Source organism: Zootoca vivipara, chromosome 11, assembly GCF_963506605.1.
Source record: "Zootoca vivipara chromosome 11, rZooViv1.1, whole genome shotgun sequence".
Classification (NCBI taxonomy): Eukaryota; Metazoa; Chordata; class Lepidosauria; order Squamata; family Lacertidae; genus Zootoca; species Zootoca vivipara.
The window spans coordinates 28,696,690-28,711,865 of NC_083286.1; positions in this window are offsets into that span (position 1 = coordinate 28,696,690).

Sequence of the window (15,176 nt, forward strand, 5' to 3'; positions counted from 1 at the left end):
GTACATATCTTAGAAAGTGAAAACAAAAATGACTTCGGATGTGATCCTATGCAATTATACTTAGAGCATTTCCCAGATTATTCAGTGGGACTTATTTTCAACTAAACACAAATGGTGTTGTAGTGTTAGAAACTAATTTTGATCTGGGAAAGCATCAGGACTTTGATCCATAGGTCCTGAAGGGAATGGACTCTGGGCGAGGGGTCCCCAAAATTTTCAAGGAGGGGGCTGGGCCCCCTCAATATTCTGTGACCTGCAGCAAGCCCCACCTGACCTTCCTTTGGCTATGATGGGACCCGCTAGCCCTACCTGCAGCTGTGACGGGCCACCATGTGACATCACAGTTGTGCAACACCCCCCCCCCCAATGGTGGAACCTGGCTCCTGTGTCCCTTGGTACTGAAGGTCCCAGAATCAAGTCTTTGCATCTCTGGTTCAAAGGATCAGGCAGCAAGAAAAGCTGCTATCAATCAGACAGACTGGGCTGGGTGGGAAAACAGTGGGCTACTTGTCTGCTATCAGGTGACTTCCTATATTCCTTTCCTGCTGCATGAGTAGAAGGCACTCAAGTGTCTAGTCCTTGCGTGTCGAGGTCACCAGATTCCCCCCAATAAATTCACACACGCACGTGAAATAAGTTTAAGGTTTTTCGCATTATTTTGGCCACAACTTTCTTAAAATACAATCAAATGTGAGTGGTTGCTTAGGCACTGGTTAACCCATCTGTCCCCCGCCCTGGGACAGATCCTGCACTGACTTCCTCTAGTCAATTGTGAACATTCTCAGAGGGAGGACGGAGCCAGGTACCAGGCCCTTCTTGTCCTCCCTTGAATGTTCCCAGAGGCTCAATTTGCTCTGTGTTAGGCCCAATTCCCCTAGCGGGGTACTGACGAGAGCTGTTCGAGCCCCAGGATTCCTTTAATACCTCTATAAGCAGCAGCAATTTAGCATAGCTGTTCAGCCTTTTCAAACTCCTCTTTCCATACTCCTCTTTCCAGCCAATTTCTGACCAGCCAATTTTAACCAATGCCTAACCGCCAACCTTACAAGTTGTGACGATTTGCTATGCAGTAGGCAAAAACCAAATGGCAACAGCCAATCAGCCAGATGGCAAAATTCCTACCGGGTCCCTGCCCCAAAGCAGGCGACCCCATGACAGGCACAGCAATGTCAATACGCAAAGCATCCTTTAAAAAGGAGGTGTGCGGGCGGGAAATCCGAAGCGCTTGGCAAAAGTGAAACCAATCTAGCCCCGCAGGGTTTTTTTTTTTATAGACATGGGGCTGACCCTTATTTCAAACTGCAACACTCTTTCTCCCCAGCAACAGCACCAAAATGCCCAGTCATGCCAGTGGCCATTTTATTTAATCTACCTAGCAACAGCAGGGTCATCCTGATTTCCCCTCCCGCAACGCGTGCTCTCCATAATTGGAGAACCCGTTCTTTCACATATTTAACTTCCTGAAAACTAGCTCCAAAAGGTGAGGGAATCCTCAGAAGCAGCCTTAGTGAAGCCACAGAAAGAAAATTGGTGACACCCTTTCTTTCTTGAGTGGAGGTAGCTCCTGCCCACACAGCAATATGTCTGGATTCAAGCTGTGTGTGTGTGTGTGTGTGCATTTTTAAAAGTTAGACTCAAACAAGTTTCTTAAAATGCTAGAGGCAAAAGATAGTTCCACTTCCATAAATGTGATCATGGTGACATATTCATAAAACAGCAGGTATATAACCCATAAACAGCTAACAGGTTCTTTAAATGATTCTGAAATAGAGTTTCATATAGAGATACGCTGAGAGTCTTCTGTTCACAGGCAGCAGTTTGAGTCATACCTGTTTATTTCTTATCTTCTAAAAACACCCCATGAAGTTGAAGTGTGTGATCACTGTCTATAGGAGTGTGGCTCAGTACATTATGGGTGTGATGAACTTTACCTGCATGATCTGGCGACTACCTAAAAATTCATTAATTCTAGCCCATAAAATAATGTGGACACCATCATCATCATGATTCCTCAACTCAAGCTCAGCATGTTCAGTAACCTTTGTAGTCATTATTTGGATACTTGGAAGATTCTGATTAAACACAATCAGGCTATTAACCACTATTGGGACACAACGTTTCTGAAGGTCTTAGGGACATGTTTATTTCTCATTTAATTAAATGGCAGGGTACCTATGGACTTCGCAGAGTGGTGTATTGTGCCCCAGAGGAACAGTTTTCGATCTTTTACAAGACCAACAATATTGTCCTTCTGAAAAGATTGCAGATAAGAATGTACAAAGCCTCCCCATTTATTTCCCAAGGTGCTTCCACTTTTCTTGATCTTGGCATCATATATTTGAGGTAGTTAGCTGAAACACCAGCTTTACAATTTTTTAACAAAGCCAGGACATGGTTTCCACCATTTCAAATCATGCTACCCATTTGAAAGCAAGCCACCATCCAATCTATATCAAGGTATCCTTAAAACCTAAATATTTTGCAACTGTAATTATTCTTTGTTTCTAAAATATATTATTGGATGGAATCAGTTTGGAGAAGGAAGATGTTGCATTATGTCTTTCTTAGTTAAGGGGACTGATTGGATTTATTACTATCACATTGGATTTATTACTGAGAAAAACATACCATACTGCTGCTATTATTATGGTCAATAATCCTAGGCTTCTGGAGGTTTTAATGCCACCCCAGAAAATTCCTTTCATCCATTGTGTTCTGTAATCATGCCATTTTGGCTGCAATCCTGTACATACTTACCCGGGAGTAAGACCTACTGAATACAATAGGGTTTACTGCTGATATTCACTGCTAATTCATGAATATTCTAAACAGCTGATTACAGAGACCTGTCCTTTATTAACACATCTTGAAATGGAGGATCCAGGCAATTGTGCTGACCACCAAAGGGCAGAAATCCCTGCTTTTTGTGACCCTCCTCTCCTATTTAAATTGCCCTGGACTATTCTGTTAAATGAATCTCTCCCCACCCCATTGAATGCTACAGGAGACTGCAAGCTGTTGCTCTTCCATCTCATTGCAATAAGAAATGTATCTATATGAAGAAATTATTCACTCCAGTAAAATACATCTCCCAGCACCACACTCTGCAGAAGCTTAATTGGAATGTCCCACATTTCGCTCCACATTAACTATGCTTAGGAGCATCCCTTTCTGCAAATGGTCAGCACAAAGGGAAAGCAGAAAAGCCCAGGCCTTTTCAAAACCAGAAGAGAGTATGTTTTCATTAGTGCACTAGTGTGCTTCCCAGAGGGGGGGAGGGGGCACTTGTACTTGGCAATGGCAACAAGACTCCTCTGAAAGTCAATATCACCATCAGCTACACGGGGACACTCAACAGTTTATCATGACAAGTCTACTTTGCCGTTTACAATACACAAGGCTAAAGCGGCAATAAAAATCCCACAGTGATGCACCCACGTTGGAACAAAAGAAAAATGACATTAAAGATAGTGAAACGGAAAATATATATTACTTTATTAAGAGCTCACATCAACAGCTCCTATCAGACATCCATCTAGAACTCATTGTGCCTCTTCCGAAACACCCTTCAACATCTATCCAGTACAAAAAGAGAGGAGAAGCTGAACTAAGATTGAACTGAAACTGTCTCTAAGGGCTGGCTTCCATTTGAAGGTCTATTTCTGCCCCCTGCACACACAAAACATGAAACTCAACCGTAGCCGGTCCCATAGCTGTCAACCCTCCGTTTTTTTGCGGGAAACTCCCTTATTCCAAGCCACAGCTGTCAGCCTTCCCCCCTTTTTTTTGCTGGAAATTCCCTTTTTTTTGCTGGAAATTTCCTTACTCCAGTGCCGTTTCCCACTGCTATCCTGGATTGTTAGATATACCGTAGACAGGTATACCGGGACAGGTGAGGCTGCTGCTGATCCCTTATTTTCAAATCCGAAAGTTGACAGCTATGGCCGGTCCATACACTGCAAACCTTCTCTCTTGCTCTCTGTGATCCACCCTCTGCCCACGCAAAATCTCTCTCTCTCTGTCTCTCTGTCTCTCTCTCTCCTCCTTCCAGCCCCACTTCAGCCTGTCCCCACACCCCACAACAACTCTTGCTCTCCCTCTCAGCTCTCCTCCTCACCCTCTGCCCACACAAACTCCTGCTCAGGCTCCCACCAGACCCACCCTCTGCCCATGCAGTTTTGAGGAGGAGCTCGAATACGTGAATAAAGGCTTCCCATTTGAAGTCCAAACAGGACAGGAGACACTTTTCTCAAAAGAAAAAAAAAGGACAATCACCTTTTTCTAGGGACAGGTGGCAATCCTAGCTGTGATTCTGCAGAAGTCATTCCTAGCCTTCCCTGATATGCCTGGAATGAATGTAGGAGTATGTCTCCCGTTGTGTTTGTGCAGACAATTCCTTCCTTCCAGCTAAGGAAGACCTCACCTGGAGTACTGTGTCCAGTTCTGGGCACCACAGTTCAAGAAGGATACTGACAAGCTGGAACATGTCCAGAGGAGGGCAACCAAAATGGTCAAAGGCCTGGAAACCATGCCTTATGAGGAACGGCTTAGGGAGCTGGGTATGTTTAGCCTGGAGAAGAGAAGGTTAAGGGGTGATATGATAGCCATGTTCAAATATATGAAAGGATGTCATATGGAGGAGGGAGAAAGATTGTTTTCTGCTGCTCCAGAGAAGCGGACACGGAGCAATGGATTCAAACTTCAAGAAAGAAGATTCCACCTAAACATTAGGAAGAACTTCCTGACAGTAAGAGCTGTTCGGCAGTGGAATTTGCTACCAAGGAGTGTGGTGGAGTCTCCTTCTTTGGAGGTCTTTAAGCAGAGGCTTGACAGGCATATGTCAAGAATGCTTTGATGGTGTTTCCTGCTTGGCAGGGGGTTGGACTGGATGGCCCTTGTGGTCTCTTCCAACTCTATGATTCTATGATTCTAGTCATCTTGGCTGTGGGTCCGGGAAGACCTGCTTCCTGCCTTAAGGCCTTTTCCTACCTGGCCTGGGAGGGTGGGGCCTTAACTGACTTCAGCTGCAAGGGCTGAGGCTGCTGAATGGAGTCTTGGAGTGGGGATTGTTGTGGTTGTTGGTGTTAATTTTTTTGCATCTTTGTTTTGTATCTTGTAATCTGTGTGGAAATTGTTCAATTTGATTTTGTACTTTTTGATATTTTGTTGTTTGGGACTACCTTTGTTTTGTAAAAATGTAGTTTTTTATGTTGTAAGTCTTCTTGAGTATGGTTTTGACTTTGGAAAGGAGGCATACAAATAAAATGACTGATTGATTCGTAAACCTGTTCCTGTATGATTATGAGCCCTAGCTGGATTAAGGCAAATGTGTTCATTTAGGTAGTTCTTACCTTTTTGGGGGGGGGGTGTTGGTGGAGGGAGAGAAGGGAAAGATTTGGACCATTCCCTAAAAATTGTGGCAGTGAGATTCCTGCTCCATCAAAGATGTTCTACATCAGAGCATAAAACAAGAATCATCATCATCAACAATAACAATAGTAAAACAAAGTTGTATTTTCTAGTAAGATATATCTATTTTGCTGGCTACTTTTCATATTGATAACCATATAGTCAAGATGACATTTAATAGCTTTAGGGAGAGCTTTACACCAGACTGCAAACTGCTGTTTTTTAAATTAAACATCTACATGCTATGCTCTCTGATGAATCGACTCCCTAAATCCTTTAAAATTATATTGACTTCTTATTTTCAAGTTCACCTAATCCTGTATATTATATAAAAGAATGAACTGTGTGATATGAGAACTGTCTAATCAAGATTTATTTCACTAACTTACTTGTGTTAAATCTATCTTTTGATGAGGATTTACCTTATCAAATCTTTTATGTTTTACATGCATCAAAAAATAATTACAGCAACATATTAATATTGCTAATAGACTTAATGCAGACACTCTTAGGAACAACCTTACTACCATAACTCAGATCTTGTTATCTTTGGGACAAAAAAAGGATATTGTTCCAGCAGAAAAGTATACAAGATGGGTCTAATCAAGAGCTGAATTTTAAATAAATCCCTTAAGAGGTCTCAGACATAATGAACTTAATGAAAATTAACACAGTGTGAAACAGAGCTGAAATGAAATCATGGACGGCATAAATCAGTGCCCATACTGAAAGTTCAGAAAAGCTTGTATTATAATTTTGAAAACAATTATCTTAAGAGGTCTTAATAATGAAAAAGGCAATAAAGCTATTATAGCTATCCTCTGGAGTGCTCCACTTCACCTTGTTATGGAATTGTTAAAGCAAAAGACAAACATTGCACTCCAGGCCAGATGCTTCATATGTGGGTTATTAAAGCAGGGTGGGCAAAGTCCAGGCACCCAAAGAACCCAAGAAATCTACATCACCATTACTTAGGTTGCCTCAGATCATTTATCGGAAGCACAACAAGAAAACAGATTTCCTCACTTCTATCATATTGTTTATGCATTTGAATACAGTGATAACATTTATCAGTTAGCCAGATTGTTTCCTTGTTTGGAGAGTGGATTGCCATGATGATGAGCAATCTGGATTAATTATAACCACGATGGTGGGTTTTTTTGGGTTGTTTATATATATATATATATATATATATATATATATATATATATATATATCCTTATCTCTTTGAATGTGACTGGTGACTTTCAATAAGAATGTTTATGCAAAATTTATCACATTTTGCAAGCTATTTTGAGAAGCACTCCATGCCACATTTGTTTCACGGAGATAATGAGTGTGGCACAGTTTTCATTTTTAAAGTTTATCCTCACTAAATGCTTAAGTGACAAAGTGCTTTTGCAAAGGCAGCGTATCAGATCAAGATTTAAGAAACATTACTAAAGAAGCAACACCACACCCACTCATTCTGGAAAGGCAATGTGAAATATTGGTAATCTTGAGTTTCAAAGCATGCAGAGACTTATTTTCACATTGCTCTCAAAACAACTCACTTACCAACATCCTTATTTGTTTTTAAGTTAATTCTGTTCTCAGTGACAGTCCTGGAGATCAAACCTCCAAGTATCCACTGAGGGGTTCTTTCTGCACTGGCAACAACAGATCAACTCTGCTTCAAAGCACAGCAACCTTGACCTAAAACACCCACCCTTACAAGTCAGAGAACATTTCCACTGGTGTGTATTGCACCTTGATCTCTCCGGTGACACTGCCAGCAAGGATGCCAATTAGTGCCAATTATTTCAGTGTTCCTTGTGAAGTGTGTACACATTTCATGTAGCTCACTAAACAAATTTCTCTTATTTCTGAAATTTGCAGAGAAGAGTAGGTCAAATGCTGGTATGGATTTATTCCGGGGTGGTGTATAAATGATTCCTGCCACCCCAGAGGCCATGGGTAACCAGCTGTGGACAAAACAAAACAAAATCCTGCTCCAAACAGAGTAGGCTAAGTACATCCAAGTCAGCCAAAGGAATGACACTCACGAGAGAGAGAGAGAGAGAGAGAGAGAGAGAGAGAGAGAGAGAGAGAGAGAGCAACAACTGTGGACCAGAAGGAAAACTGAAAAAATATGAACATCACAGGAAGGGTTAGCCTGGTCACGTGACAGGGGCATAAAGAAAAGTCGTGCCCTCGGCGCCGCTAGCCTGCTCTTTAGATTGTAGGGCAATTAGCACTGTAAAATACGTGATCTGGTAGTTGAGAGGTTGTGTGGTTAGAGTGTCAAACAGGACCTGGAAGACCAGGGTTCCAATTCCCACTCAGCCATGAAGCTCCCTGGGTGACCTTGGGCCAGACACTGCCTCTTAGCCTAACCTACCTCACAGGGTTGTTGTAGTGATCAATCAGGAGAGGGATAGCCATTTATGCCACCTTGAGCTCCTTGGAGATAAAGAAATAAATAGATGTTACAGTTAATGTCGCTAGCTGGCACTAGTGATAACAGAGTTATATAGAATGATCCAAGCAAAGTAAAGGGCAGGGAGAGGAAGTGTTAACACCCCACCCGCTGTAGCAACCCAACAGAAATCACCCCCCCCCCAGCTGCTATTTTCACTGTGGTTTTTCACTGGGACCGAAGCAGGGGAAGGGGAAGGATAAAATTCATTCATTCTGCTTTGGAGTCCTCCATGGCTGCTCTTTACATTTTTTAAAAATGTGCACATTACTTGCATTTTCACAAGAAATGCTACATTTAGTGTGGTGCTCAGTGGTTACAAGTGAAGAAACTCCAAGATGTCATGTCCTCCAATTTCTTCTTCTTCATTCACTGGGTCCCAATGTGGACCCAATGTCCACCATGTTAAAGTCCAGGAACATGAATAATTGAGCAAAAGCAAAATAAATATTTCAAGACTATTTCCTGCTCTGTGGACCAAGTTACAGCTGCCTTGCCGTACAAGGGAGTTGGGGTTCCAATGATGCAAGCATCTGCAGGATTGGGGATGTGACAAAGGGAGGAAACCCAGTCCCAAGTAGAAATTATATTGGAGGGAGGCTGTCCTATCAACAGGCAAGGGCAAATTATCAGAGCTGGGCTCAACTTAGGGTGACCACTTCCATATCACTCTTAAAGTGGAAATGTACCACCAAACGAGAGTACAAAACAGGAGACATGTTTGCATAATACGTGCACATGCTGATTTAGATGTAGAGATGCAAATTTTGAAATGAATGCTATGATTTAAATGTGATACTGATCACCATGGTGGCAAAGACTGAGCAGATGCTTGTTCAGGTGCCTGTTCAGGTGCTAACTGTGGATGGGCTACTGTTAATGCTCTTCCTCCAGCTTTCTTTGCACCAGTCTTAGACCAGACAGCCCTCCAAATGAAAGACTTCTTCAAATAGGTGACTGCTGTATTTGGCCACCCTAGTTCAACTATCATTGGTAAGTGGAACAGACTGAAGACATCAGGAGATGTCTCCCCCCCCCTTTATAAAATCTGTTTCAGTGTGTGAGGAAGTCCCAGTGAAAGCTCCCTAAAAAGGTATGGAATGGGAGAGATCCTCTTACCCCTAATCTATAAACTGGAGGCACAGATAATGGCTATTCAACTAAACATTTTCAAGGTCAGTAATGAATAGTTCTCACTTGTTCTTTGAGGACAGTATTTGCAAATGCCCAAAGTAAAACACTGGAAAATGCATTATTCCTCTTATAAAGCTATCTAGGCTTTTAGATGAAATGCAGAACTTTGCAAGGATAGCAGGTGGAGAAAAGAAATAGCAAAAAGCCCAGCTACAAAAGCAGCGCTTTCGCTTATAGCCAAGCTCCATTTATGAATCACACAAAGTAGTTAATCATACTACTAGCAAGTAGAGGATTATTGCGTTGAGCGTTCTGGTTAAATCTCATCCCTTGTGCCTGTGTTCATGTTGAATGTGGAATCCTTCATTGGCTTTCTCCTTTCTCTTGCGGCAAAATTCTCATTTAGATGGTGAAATATGATATTGTCCACAGCAGATTCAAGCGATGGCTGGGCAGATAGCAACAAACTCAATCCCAGAAAGGGCAAATATAAAGTGTTACACGCAGGAAAGAAATACCAAGTACACAAGAAAGGGAATAGCTAGCCAGACAGCAGCACTTCTCAGAAACATGTAGGGCTTATAATAGGTAAATTAAATAAGAATCAACAGTGTGTTGCTTGGGCACAAAGGCCAATGTCATTTACAGGACAGGAACATAGTATGTGTGTGTTTGTTTTCCTCTTCAAGTTCCAGGAACTAATAACAGTACATCTGTGCTGAACTCCTGGAGGCATTGTGTCCTGCTATTATGGACACCATGCATAGTTCAAGAAAGATTGAGCATAGTTCAAGGGGTGAATTACAGGGATGACAAAAAAAAGACCAGAAAACTAGTATGTGAAGACGGTGATAGGTTTATTGCTTAGCCTATTATCCATATAGCACCCACAATATCCGTTTAAAGAACATACTTAATTTTCTTCTTGAAAAAAACTAATATAAGAAATTGATCCCTGCCTAAAGCAGCTTGCAGTTAAAAGTAAAGACAAAAGGAATGGAAAGGGTAAAAAAAAGAAATAAAAGAGGAGAATCTGAAAATAATGTGAAGATGGCCATATTAATATTAAGATGGTAAAAAAAAATACAGCCTGAGAAGAAGAATATTAAGAGTAACACATTGATGTTGGTGGCTCAGCTACAGAGCACATGGCTTTCATAGGGGATTTTTACCTCTTTCAACATTGGCCACCAGCAATCAGCAGGTTCCATCAGCTCTGAAGTTGAGGACCTTCTGGAATGTTCCTCTAGCAGGTGTCAGGAGCTGCTCCTAGAAAGAAAAATCCCCTCTCCCTACGCAGATGCAGTCATGAATGTGTGTGTATGTGTATTTTGGAATACAGCCACAATTTCCAATTATCATTTTTAATGTCCTTGTATGATTATTTGTTTTCACGTTCTTACGGAAGGCAGTGCATAGCCCTTGTTTTTGGTTCTCCTTCAGAAGTTATTCTTCACTCCTCTATACATTAAGTCTCTCTCACTTTAGTAATTTTCAGGAATGGATTCTTGGCCAATTCAATATATTAAGGGGGGGGGACCAAGTCAACAGGAACAGGGCACAAAAGGGACACCTATTGATTTCTGGAAGAACATTGCGACAAGTAACATCCTCATTTGTTGCAGATTCAAGGATATTTCTCGCTGTCTTCCACATGCAAGTCTTCCTTGAGCTCTTCTTTGCAATGCCAGGAAAGGTTTCTTTACAAATAGCTCGAGGTCACTTAGAAAGTTCTGATAAATATCAGTAATTAACATTGGACGCTCTTGGAAACAATACATTTCCTCCGCATTTGTGCTTTGCCCATTAACTTGGATCCCTTAAGTACCACTGATGTTCTCTGCTCTTGACAAACTCAGTCATGTTGTGTCATCTGTAAATGTTGTCAACCTTACTGCCCCAACCCCTTTTGGATCATTTATATACATTAACATCAGCCTTAGTGCTGAACCTTTGGCATTCATTTGTTAACTCTCTGACATACTGAAACATGACTATCCCCCCTCCACATCACCTTCTTTGTTTCCGGCTTTTACCCAACCTTTCTAGCTCTTGAGAGTACTGTACCTTTGCCCTTGTGACCAATATGTCACCTTAGTAGCTTGCTGGGGATGACCTGTCAAAGGTTTATTTAAATGTTTATTTTCAAACACAACACAAGCATATCTTCCTTATCTGCAACACGGTTGCAATCATTAGAAACTAACCCCAGTCAATGGAAGACTTTTGATTCATTTTGCATTCTATTTTTTTTTTGGAACATACTTTTTATTAATTTTACAAAATACAAAAAAACAAAAAAAACGGTACATACTTAAACCCCTTTCCACCTCCTTCCTACCCACCCACATGGGTCCTCCCCTGCCACAGAAGTATCCCATGTATGTGAACAGTCAGAGATGGTCCATTTTATGCTTGGATTTCTGTCCTCCTCCCCCTCCCCTGACCCCAAAGCCCCCCCCTGCCACCAGGGAGCTCCAGCAAACCAGGGCAGTACGCAGGAGGACATCCATCCAACCATCTATTGTCATACCAAAAAAAGAGAAAAATAGAAATAGGAAAAAAGGGAAAAAAGAAAGGGCGAAAAAAAGAAGAAGAAAAAAACAATACAAAACAGAAAAATTTTCCTTGCATTCATAGTTGTAAAACCATATTTTGTGGGCTTCCCCTCCCCCCCCCTTCCCCGGTTTTCATCCCTTTTTTATCATCTGCAACAGTTTCTTACTTTATAAAAATACACCTTTGTATCTTATACAACTTATAAATCAATTGTTAACATTTTCATCTAATATTCAAATCACTGAAAAATCAAACTCCCATTTTCTCTTCCCGTGCCTAATTTTTTTTTCTCCCTCTATAAGCCTCCATATTTTCACATTTTCCAAAATCCATTCACTTTTAAAACTATAACTATTCTCAATTTAACCTTACATCCCCGATTACCGGCTCCACCCCCCCAATCCAGCAAATTCCAAAATCAGCAGACCAGTTATAAACCTGTTAATCCATCCTTATAATCACAACATCACTTTCCCTTCACCCCACCCCCTGTTTACAGTCTTTTGCCATCCAGGCCACCATACAGGACCCCTGGATTTCTTCTCTTCTCTGCATATTTTTTCCTTCTTCCCTGTGGGCGTTCTGGAGTTCCAATAATACCAATCGTGCCCCCCTCAAAAGCAGGGCACTCCATCCAACTTTTTGTAGAGTAGAGTCATCATTTTTTTCGTGGTGTGCTTCATTTTGTGTTGAATCATCACAGTCCTCATCTTCATCTTTTCCTTCCCCATGATTGTCATTCTCACATTCATCTTTTTCAGTGTCAAAAGCTTCATCTCCTAAAAAATCATATTCCGCCATCACCTCCTGAAGTTTTTTCTGTAACTCTTGCCGTCTTGTCTCCTCTTGACATAGCTCTATTCTTGTTTCCCACATTAAGGTCAAAACAGACCGCTGGAACTCAGGGGAACACTTTTTTGTTGACATATTTCAGTCCTGCCAAGGTCAAAACTTGTCACGTGGGGTGGAATATGATCACAGTTTATTTTCTCGACTCCATTTTAACAAGCTGGCTGCATTCTTCAAGTCTTATTAACAATAAAGTTCGAACTCACATTTCACAAGCACTTAAGCCAAAAAAGAAATTCCACAAAGTCCAGAAATACAAAGTGAGGTAAAAATTGACTTATAAATCCTGATCAACTCACTGGGTTGTCTGGGCTGCCGGCTCCCAGGGGAAAGAAAGGTTTTTCTTAGGCTTTGCCTCTTGCTGCAGGGCAGTCATAAACCACAGTCTCTCTCCCCTTTTCACCCTGCATCAAAGGGGAGATTCTCTTTGATGCCTTTGAGAGATCCTTTTTGAATTGCAAATCTTCTGTTTATGGCTTCGGGTTTCTATTTACTGTCTCTTTGTTGCCGTGGGGGGGGGGGGGGGTGGCTTCCTCTTTTCTCCCCTCTCTCCCAGATCCAAATTGTTTTATAATCCAAATCGTGAGGTTACTTACAGTCTTTTCCAATCGTTTTATTTTCGGAAGAATCCAGCGCTCTCCGCCTTCGGCTTGAAGCTTCTCCCTGCTAGAATAACGTTGCCGCTCAAAATGGCCCCCGCGACTTCTACCCTCCTCGCTCCGGAGCTCTTATTAGAGCTAGCCGAAGAGTTGGGGAGTCCGGATTGGGTCTATGCCGAGCAAATTGCCCTCGGGACGCCCTTCCCGAGGTTCTAAGGGGCGCAGCGTCGCTCTCGCTGCCCTCCCCACTCCTAGCAGAGACGGGCCGTCTCGGAGACGAGACGAAGCCCCGCCGATCGACGCTGGCGCTGAACCCGGAAGCCTTTATTTTGCATTCTATAGAATGATGTCCATTCATTCATGAGAAACCTTATGCTAGCTGCACTCTGGAACAAAACCACAGTATAAGCCCTTGTGTATTTGCAAACCAGAGACAGGCAACATGGAGAGAGAGAGAGAGAGAGAGAGAGAGAGAGAGAGAGAGAGAGAGAGAGAGAGAGAGAGAGAGCAAACCATGCAAGGTATGAATCTTTTCCTTGCAAGAATGACTTGCATACTATTCCTCCTCATAATGTGGGAAGGGACTCTCATTGTTCCAATTTCCCTTCCCACCCCTTTATATTTTCATTATATGCTATATGTTATGACTAGTAGCAAATATGTTTCTAACCAGTGCTTTTTTCTTTTTTTAAAAAAGAGGCGCAGGAACTCCCACTTCTTCTTTTTTTGACTGACAACCCTAACTTGTTGAGCTTGCTTGTTTTAGGGGGGAGCCAAAGTAAGTTGTTCAGCTTTTTTAGGGGGGGGATGCCTGATCGCCCCACAAAGCCACAAAGGGAATGCAGCCCGAAGCTATGTAGCTGCTGGTACACTACAAAGAGGTGTCAGAACTCAGTTCTAGTGAGTTCCAGCTGAAAAAGGCCCTGTTTCTAACTACTTAAAAGATCAAAATCTTGGAGGATTGACTTCCAATAATGCAGCCAGACTCAATGGATAACCTTGTGCAAGACTCTTATCTCTATGCCAGAGTTTTGGGGGACAACAGTTTTTGGCGTTTTGAAGCAGTGAAAAAGGACACATCATTTGGCTAAAGACTTAGGCATTATTTGTTGTTGTTGTTTAGTCGTGTCCGACTCTTCGTGACCCCATGGACCATAGCACGCCCCTTCATGGATCAATGCCTTGTCATGGCGAAGGGGCCTGAATAACTCAGAAAAGCTATGAGCTATGCCATGCAGGGTCACCCAAGATGGACAGGTCATAGTGGAGAGTTTTGACTAAACGTGATCCACCTGGAGAAGGAACTGGCAAGCCACTCCAGTATCCCTGCCAAGAAAACTCCATGGACAAAGACTACAGGCATATAGGCATTATTTAGGCTAGATGAAATACCACACAAACACATACACACAGACATTCACACAGGGCACAAATCTCTATTTGGTTAAAGGTCTGACCTTCCCATCTAGGAAAATAGGCTTCAACAGATACATAGAAGACCACGATTCTTGGCACACATTATTTATGCAGAGCATCCAAAATACATGCAAGGCACAATTAAATACGGTAATATTTTAACTTTTTTGTTCAATGTAACAAAAAACCAAGCCTTATGAGGAACAGTTGAGGGAGTTGAGTATGGTTAGCCGGGAAAAGAGGAGACAGAGTGGAAATACGATAATAAAGCTTTAAATATCTAAAAGACCGTCATATGAGAAATGGAGCAAGCTAGTTTTCTTCTGCTCTGGAGGGTAGGACTCAAACCAATGGATTCAAGTTACAAGAAAGGAGATTCTAACTAAACACCAGGAAAAGAATTCTGAGAGTAAGAGCTGTTTGGGAGTGGAATGGACTCCCTTGGGAAGTTGTCCATTCTCCTTCATTGGTGGTTTTAAAGCAAAAGTTGGATAGCCATCTGCTTTAGTTGAGATTCCTGCATTGCAAGGGGTTGGACTAGATGACCCTTGGTGTCCCTTCAAACTCCAGATTTCTATGATTCTATGATTCTCTCTGCTAATATTTACTGATGTGTAGGACACAGGCAAGAATCTGGCTGTGATTAAGGCTAGACCAAGTTCTTCAATAAATATGACAGAACTGTAGATTGGATGTTTTATGATAATTCTTCAAGGCTTTATTTGCCCCCTTCTCAGGGACAAACCACGTGG